The sequence below is a fragment of the Vigna unguiculata genome, chromosome 2 (assembly GCF_004118075.2).
Source record: "Vigna unguiculata cultivar IT97K-499-35 chromosome 2, ASM411807v1, whole genome shotgun sequence".
Lineage (NCBI taxonomy): Eukaryota > Viridiplantae > Streptophyta > Magnoliopsida > Fabales > Fabaceae > Vigna > Vigna unguiculata.
The window spans coordinates 10,217,179-10,225,520 of NC_040280.1; positions in this window are offsets into that span (position 1 = coordinate 10,217,179).

The following is an 8,342-nucleotide window of genomic DNA, read 5'->3' on the forward strand; positions in this document are numbered from 1 at the left end:
AACCTTATAATTATAAGAATTATCACGAAACATGAATTGGTTGAGTGGTTGTGCATTAGGATGACATTGGTTTGGTTATGAGTTCAAACCTTGGTAAAACCAAAATAAACTTTCATTTTGCTAAAATTAGTTTTGGCTTGAATGTGAAAGGGCAAAGGAAATCCTAGCTGAATGGGCAGGCAAAGTAAGGGCTGAAAAACCATCTCATAATTGTGCTTGAATGGCAATTACCACCATCAATGAGATAATTTTCGTTTTGGCCATTAATCACCCTTAATACCTAATTAAAAAGTGAATTAAGGGAGAGAAAGAGGGTTTTTGAGGCTGCCATTAGAGAGGACCTTATGAGGAGCGAAATTCCAGAGAGAAAATTGTGATTCTGGTGTGAAAAGAAGAGTTTTTTTGGAAGGAATCAAAGGGAGGGCATTGGTGCTGAAGGGAAGACTCATAATTCAAACTCTAAGCAAAAGAAATTCCAGGTTAGGGGAGTTTTTCTCGTTATTTGTATTTTGGGTGAATAATGACATGATTTGTAGTATGAATTGCATGAGTATTATCTGTTTCTACATGAACTATTGTGTTTCTGGAAAAATTCCAAAAACCGCCTGGCGGACTATGCATAGCCGCCAGGCGACTCATATGATTTTTCGTGTTTCTGGGTTCCTGTGAGAGGAACCGCCTGGCGATGCATAGAATTTTTACCCAATTCTGGGTTTTTGGATGTAGGGCCTGGCGGTATGGATGAATTGATGAATTGTTACTTAGGGAATCAATTATCGAAAATTTAAATTGGTAAAATTTGCTATTATCAAATGGAAAGAGTAGTATAATTGGATTGTTAAATAATGGTAAGTGTGGGCGAAATTGTATTGGAGGAATTTGGTGGAGAGAAGAGTTGTGTTGTTGCTTAAAATTGGGGGAAAATTGCCCAGAACAGTATATACCCCCTGGCGGCACGCGGTCGGCCGCCAGGCGCCATATTTGAGATGTGAGGGGTGCTCTGGTTCGCGAAAAATGTTGTTTTTGTACTTTTCGTGCACCAGAATCCGCACGGCAGTAGTACAGTCCCGCCAGGCGCCACCTTCCACTTCTGGGCGCTAGGCGTCACCACTTTTTTTTTTCTAGTTTGTGCAGTTTTCATAAAACCGCATTTCCCAATTTGTTAACCGACTGATTTAGGTGAAATTTTGACAGATGGTCCATAACACCTGGTTCTTCACGTTGGAGGTCAGTAGCAAGAGATATAAGTTACTCAATATTGCTGATTTTGGAGTCTTTAGAATGTATGAATAACCTTTTGATAATTACTAGTAACTTCTAATGAAGCATGATTGGGTTATGTGGTAAGTCTCTATTAATTTGAATGTTCCTTTGGATTAGTCACATGTGGAGAATTGGTTATTGGTGAATGCATCTATGACGATATTAATTTGCATTGGTGCCTAGGATCATGTGCTTAAATTGTTAGAATGATGTTGCTTATACTTGTTTGAGCATGCGTTATTCATAAGGTAGAATTGAATGCTAGCATGGGTTTAAGGGGGAGAATATATATGAAATGTGAATGGATTGATTTTACTTTGTTCCGGGTGCTTAAAAATTAGTATTGCGCAAGTACTAGTGTAGCGTTTGGTGGTGGTGTTTGACCGCCAAGTGATGGCTACAAAACCATAGAAAACCAAGAACCATTAAAAGAAGAAGAAAACATAAAATGGAAAGGAAAGAAATGGTAAAAATGTGAGAAGCACGCCACTACAAGGCTAGGCTAGAAGCCATGACAACCTTGAAGATGAGTGGATGTGTGCCGCCACTTGCTATGCAAGATAAGGCTTAAAAGTATTCACTCCCAAGGGAGGAAACTCTCACAAATGGTTGAGACACAAGAGTGTTTTTACTTCAAAATGTTCAACCCTTTTACATGTCTAGGAGCACCCCTTATATAGAAGAGTTTAGGGGCCTCTAAGCAAATAAAAGATACCTAAGGATGTCTCTACAAAAACCTAACCCTAGCTTCTATAAACTAGGTCAAATAAGGTTACAAAAATGAGAGACAAAAGAGCCAACTATGGTGTGTGCAAGGCTAATTTCGTTCTAGCACAAAAGGAGACAAAGAATGTGTCTCATATGTCTCCAAAAAGTGGCCAAAGTGTGCTAAAAACAAAGGAGACCAATGGTACATAGGTACATTTGTTTTATGCCTTTTACTTTATGCTTTATGCCTTTGCTTTACTCTTTCATCCACATCATTTATGCTCCCCAATCACCATGCACCACCAAGCATTGCTTTCTTACTCCTAATTAACCTACAAAGCAAATAAACATAGATTAGCATGTTGGCTTAAGTCAAGTCAACTATAGTCAACAAGTCAAACCTAGTCAAAGGTCAACAAGTCAACTAAAGTTGATTCAACTAAGTCAACTTAGGGAATCAAAAATAACAAACACAAATGAAAGGGATGAAGGATTAGTGAACTTCCTTTCTAAACATGCTTAGTCTTCTTAAGCATGTGCCTCCATCCTTGGTTGGGGTCAATCCTTCATCATCCTCCCCTCCTTGGAGAGAATTTGACCACAAATTCTTTAAGCCTTTGTAGATGGAGCTTGACTTGATTTGGGGAAGGATTTGCACCTCCCTTTTATGAGCTCTTGTTCCATCCTTTCTAAGGGTATTTCCCCTAGCTTTGGTTAGGCCATCCCTCTTTTCTAGACCATTCTTCCTCTCATGCTCCGGCATTGGGTCTTCCTTTTGAGCATTGGAAGAGAAGGAAGAATGGTGATGTCCATCTTGCTTTGGAAATCTATTTTTGGAGGCAAGTAACACTTTGGAGGTAACTTGCTCTTTTTCTTTTTCATCTTTTCTCTTATCTTTCACTTTATTTTGGTCCTCATTTGCTTGATTGTGTGAGAGAGGTAGGAGTGTGAACTTCTTGCCTTGGAAGGAGAAAGCATAGGTGTTAGCATGGCCATCATAAAAGACTTTTCTATCAAATTGCCATGGCCTACCTAACAAAATATGAGTTTCTTCCATAGGCACAACATCACACAACACCTCATCTTTAAAATTTCCAATTGAAAAGTTAATGAGGACTTGTTGAGTTACTTTAATGTCTTCTTTCTTATGCCATGATAGCTTGTAGGGCTTGGCATGAGGGATAGTTTTCAAGCCAAGCTTTTCCACAACCCTTGTGCTAGCCACATTTATACAACTTCCATTATCTATGAGGAGGGGACATAGTTTGTCTTTGATATGACACCTTGAATGAAAAAAGGTTTTGTCTTTGAGAAGGGTCAAGTTCCTTGGAAACTTGTCTTAGTTGGTGCCTTATCATTAACAATCCACCTTCAAGGGGTTTAATCCTTTCACTTGAAGAAGAAGTATGGGAAGAAGTACTTTTGGGGGAAGGGGGAGAAGAATGTTCACTCTCTACTTCTTTTTGAAGGTTTAAGGCCATGGTTCTTTTGGTGGGACAATTTAAAGCTATGTGCCCATATCCCAAACACTTAAAACATTTTATAGAACTTGTCCTTGTACCTTGAGAAGAATTAGGAGTTTCATTAGAAGGCCTAGACGAATTAGTCCTAGGAGGTGGGTCTTTGGAACTCTTGAGTGGTGATTTATCATGTTTTCTTTCTTTATCTTTCCAAGTACTAGAATAGTAGTAATTGTATGAACCACTCCTCTTGGCCTCTTTTTTCTTTTGCAATTGAGTTTCAACTTTAATGGCCAAATGTAAAACTTTGTCAAGAGAGGAGTACTCATATAACTCTACTAAATCTTGTATGTCCCTCCTTAACCCACTCACAAATCTAGCTACATTTTCCTCTTCACTTTCAAATTGGAGTCCTACTTTTAGAAGCATGGACTCCATTAACTTGTAATATTCATCCACACACATGGACCCTTGTTGAAGCCTTTGGAGCTTCAAAAGAGTCTCCCTCCAATAGTAGGAAGGAACAAATCTAGCGCGCATCAAATTTTTAAGGTCCCTCCAAGAAGTCGCGAGTGACTCTTGGTTAATATTGCCCATACATAATTGATGCCACCAAGTCATGGCATAATCCTCAAACTCTAAGACTACCAAATCTACTTGCTTTTGATGACTAACTACATGAATGGTAAAAATTTGGTCCACTTTTTGTTCCCACTCAATGTAGATGTTTGGGTCATTTTCTCCTTTGAACTTAGGAATCTTTGGAGTTTGCTTCTCTTGTGATGGGTTGCGCCTAGAATGCCATCTTTTCCTAACCTCTCTTTCTTGCTTTTTAGCTTCAAGCCTTTAAATGTGCTCTTGGATTCTTAGGTCACTTTGCTCCTTGTCCTTTCTCAATTGTTCAAAGGCCTCCTTCCTAGACAACTCCAAATCCCGAAGCAATCTCATCAATGTATTGTTTTTGTTTGGAGTAGGTGCATTTGATGAACTTGCCATGATTCCTACAACAAAACACTCAAAGCCAAAACAAAATAAATGAATTAAGGGTTAGACAACATGAAAACCAAGACCAATTCCAACCCAAAATGTAACCCAAGTGTTTAGATCACTCTCCCAAAGTAACAAGGCAAGGCTACACTCAAAGCTCCTCCAAAGGAGTGAAGCAAACACTTTTAAAAACTTGTTCAAAACCTTTCAAATGCAATACAAGTGATTCGGCCACAACATCCCAAGAGTTTCAAGAAAAGAAAACTACTAAGACAAAACAAAGAACACCTAGTGACAAGCAAGAAAAGCACAAAAACAAGGAAAGCTAAACTCTAAAGAAGAAAAGTTTGAGACAAAACTTTTAACAAGACTAAAACAAGAAAAAGCACATTTTAAAGACTCTATGGAAAGCACTTAACAAACATCTTCAAGTCTTAAATCATGCATACACCAAGAAAGATCATAACCAAGTTAAAGCATGGAACTAATTAGCCAATATCACCGAATTCTCAAGTATGAAAAACTAGTAGCATAACGCCTAGTGAAAAACACACTTTTAGTTCACCAAGGAGCAAGATTGCTCTTGGTTTTTAGGCAAATATTGGTGCAAAATTTTCTTCTTTCCACAACTAGTTTCATAAAATGGTGAGAAAGAGTTTTAGGTGGCTTGGACACTTAGTTCCTCAAGTTTTAGGCCAAAATCAATTTCATGGAGCATACATCAAGCAAGACAAAGTGAATGCAAGATTCAAATACTTGGAAAAACAAGAATAAGAAAACTTCAAGTTAACATATGACTCAAGCAAAAGTTAGGCACATTTAAAGACTCAACATGACATACACAAGACACAAACATGTAGCTATCATGCATTTAAACTCATGGATTTGAGGCTCAACGAGTAAGCATCAAAAGACATGTTATCCAACCACATTTAGGAGCAAAAGAGTCACAAAACCGAAGCCAAAATTGCCACAACATAACCTGAAAATGTTGTTTTTCGTATTCTCAGCAGCTCTGACCTTTGCTCACTCATTTGATCATAACTCTCTCCACAGAACTCCAAATGCGTTAATTCTTTTTTTGTTGGAAACTAGACTCACAGAGCTTTCTTTTGATATAAAGAACGTTACTTTTGGACCACTGAGATAGCTGCAGTATTTTTTTCAAAAACGCACACGTTGCTGCCAGCACTGTTTTTATGTGGACCATTCAAAGATAGCTACACAAGACAAGGTTAGAACATGAAAACACCATATTCAAGGACAACCTGGCTCTGATACCAAATGATGAAGGATTATCTTGTTCCTTTTTAAGATTATTGAATATGGTGTGAGTTGATTAAGAAAGCAAAGCGAAATCCCCACTGGACATTAAAATAGCAAGCTATCTAGATGTGAAGGTTCCTTTCACAAAGCTCAAGAGAAGAAGATGATGGATTGATTCAACACAAAAAGGAAATGGAAAGCACATAAACCATAGAAAACCAAGAACCATTAAAAGAAGAAGAAAACATAAAATGGAAAGGAAAGAAATGGTAAAAATGTGAGAAGCACGCCACTACAAGGCTAGGCTAGAAGCCATGACAACCTTGAAGATGAGTGGATGTGTGCCGCCACTAGCTATGCAAGATAAGGCTTAAAAGTATTCACTCCCAAAGGAGGAAACTCTCACAAATAGTTGAGACACAAGAGTGTTTTTACTTCAAAATGTTCAACCCTTTTACATGTCTAGGAGCACCCCTTATATAGAAGAGTTTAGGGGCCTCTAAGCAAATAAAAGATACCTAAGGATGTCTCTACAAAAACCTAACCCTAGCTTCTATAAACTAGGTCAAATAAGATTACAAAAATGAGAGACAAAAGAGCCAACTATGGTGTGTGCAAGGCTAATTTCGTTCTAGCACAAAAGGAGACAAAGAATGTGTCTCATATGTCTCCAAAAAGTGGCCAAAGTGTGCTAAAAACAAAGGAGACCAAAGGTACATAGGTACATTTGTTTTATGCCTTTTACTTTATGCTTTATGCCTTTGCTTTACTCTTTCATCCACATCATTTATGCTCCCCAATCACCATGCACCACCTAGCATTGCTTTCTTACTCCTAATTAACCTACAAAGAAAATAAACATAGATTAGCATGTTGGCTTAAGTCAAGTCAACTATAGTCAACAAGTCAAACCTAGTCAAAGGTCAACAAGTCAACTAAAGTTGATTCAACTAAGTCAACTTAGGGAATCAAAAATAACAAACACAAATAAAGGGATGAAGGATTAGTGAACTTCCTTTCTAAACATGCTTAGTCTTCTTAAGCATGTGCCTCCATCCTTGGTTGGGGTCAATCCTTCATCAGAAAGTTTTGAGTTCGGAGGGTTTTGCACATGACCAAGGTTGGCGGTGACCACGGCATAGCTAGATGGCTTGGTGGGGAGTTTTGTGAAAAAAAGAAATTCGTGGTTTTTGAGATGTGAGGGTTGGAAAGGCCTACAAATGTCCCCAAATGAGTACTGTAAAAGTGTTGGTGCACAAAAGTTTTGAATTGGATGCATTTTGCACTTGGCCAAGTTGGTCGGTGCACCGCGCCTAGATAGTTTGGTGCCAAAATTTGTCAAATTTAAGACCTTGGCCAAACTGAATGAAATTTTGAGGGGAGGTTCCTGATATTGTTTAGTGGTGGACTGGAAAAATGAGGTCGAAATTCGAAGTCTACATGTGCTTTTCTATTTTCCCCGATTTTACACATACCCGGTAAGTAAAAAAAATAAAAAAAATAGTTCCCCTTCGAGAAAAATTACGAAATTTGGTGAACAAGGAGACACTATTATTCTAAGAATTACTGCAAAAAATGGCATCAAAATTCGAAGTGTAGCTCGAGATATGGACTTATGTCTGCTTAAAAAAAGTGTATCTACTTGTACAAATTTGCCTTTTGCATATTAACCTCTTATAGGAGGGAGTGCTCCTTGAGCCGGCCAGCTCCACACTGGCAGGTTTTAAAGGGAGCTTGATGAGGCCTCCCCCTTCACGTGGTGCGTGCGTTAGCATGTTTATCATGGCACGATTAGCCTCTTCATAGTTGTTGAGCTTTTTTAAACCAACACACGGTCGTCACTAATCGTTGGTCAGCTCGGCAGCTAGTCCCTCGGATATTGTGGAAAATTATTTTCATGCCTAGCGATGCTTGACTCTGCGTCACTTGATGTTTCCATTTGCTTGCTTGCCCATGGTAGGTGGGGGTGGACCGTCTTGTGGTGTGGTGTCTTGCGAACGTGAAGGTGTGTGAGTTGTGATCGAGATGTACCTGCTGGCTGGCTCCATGCCTTGCGTATCGAACGGTCAAGCATGCATCTCTTCCATTTTCACCCGTTGCCTTGGGTGATATTGGTTGATCAGTCCCTGTGTTGCCTACCCACTAAACGGTACTTCTATGGTTGCTTCGAATTCTATCTTTCCATCACGAAGAGGTGTTGGAGGATCCTAATGTCACGCACGCGTTCCATCTAGTGAAACATCTCAGTGATGCACGTGTTGGGGCTAGTTCTTTTGGATGCGATGCATTATATGAACTCGGTTTTACTTTAGCGACCCAGTCAACATAATTCGGTTGTGTCCCTTGATTGAGACGTTGTCCTTGAACTTGTTGTGAACAATATCGCACTTTCACAACCCGTCGTCTTGAGTGCGATGGAAGGCAAATAAGATATGCTTTGGCATGTCATGCACGTACTCGATTGCGGGAAGTGTGAGAAAGTGTTGTTGACAACCCGTGCGAAATGGAATGTGGCAAATCGTGACGAGCTCTTCGTGGATCTACGAAGAAGACGACCTTTTGGCCTGTTGGAAACGAGGGAGGAGATGTTGAACTACGAAGAAGATGGACTTTTGGGTTGTTTGAATCAATGGGAGGCAACGGGAGAACTCCGAATAC